The sequence below is a fragment of the Lampris incognitus genome, chromosome 10, assembly GCF_029633865.1.
Source record: "Lampris incognitus isolate fLamInc1 chromosome 10, fLamInc1.hap2, whole genome shotgun sequence".
Taxonomy (NCBI): domain Eukaryota; kingdom Metazoa; phylum Chordata; class Actinopteri; order Lampriformes; family Lampridae; genus Lampris; species Lampris incognitus.
In genome coordinates, this window is record NC_079220.1 from 3,922,559 (window position 1) to 3,923,204 (window position 646).

Here is a 646-nt window from a genome sequence, read left to right on the forward strand (position 1 = left end):
CGCATATTAAATTCGCCTAATAAGTGAAAAAAGCTTTAATAGCTTTTTTGTTTCTGCGATTAAATAAAATGTTGCTATATTGCTTACATTAATTAATAAAGTGCAGGGAATTTGGTTTGGTTCCTGCCCATTTTTTCCTTATGAATATGGAATTTCCCAAAAAATAATAAGTGGTTGTATGATATACAGCATGTTATTTCCAATCTAATCTTTACTAAAATATAGCATTACATCAAACACATCTATTTCAATATTCATCTTAAGTCTCCTTTTTAGAAGTTAAAGGGTAAAAATGAGATCAAAAAAAGCAGTGGCACGTACTGAAGAATTTAGAGTGGTCTCGGTTTAAAAATGAATATGAGTAAATCCGTTATTTTCACCCAAGGCCGGACTCTGTTCAGGTTGGTTCGGCCGGAGGGGCGCTCCTGCGGTGAGCGGCTGTTTCGCTGTCAGGCAACTGATGACGCGTGGGGCATTCGGTTAATGTGATTGGCTAAGATTAGTTGCGAGTTAGCCAATCAGAGGCACGCGAATGCTTTCGTCACACGGGGCAGAGCGTCCCTCCGCTGAGCCGCTGCAGCGTTAAAATTGAAAATAAATAAGAGTAAAGAAGCATTAAGTCACAGAGGGCTCTTTAAAGATAATG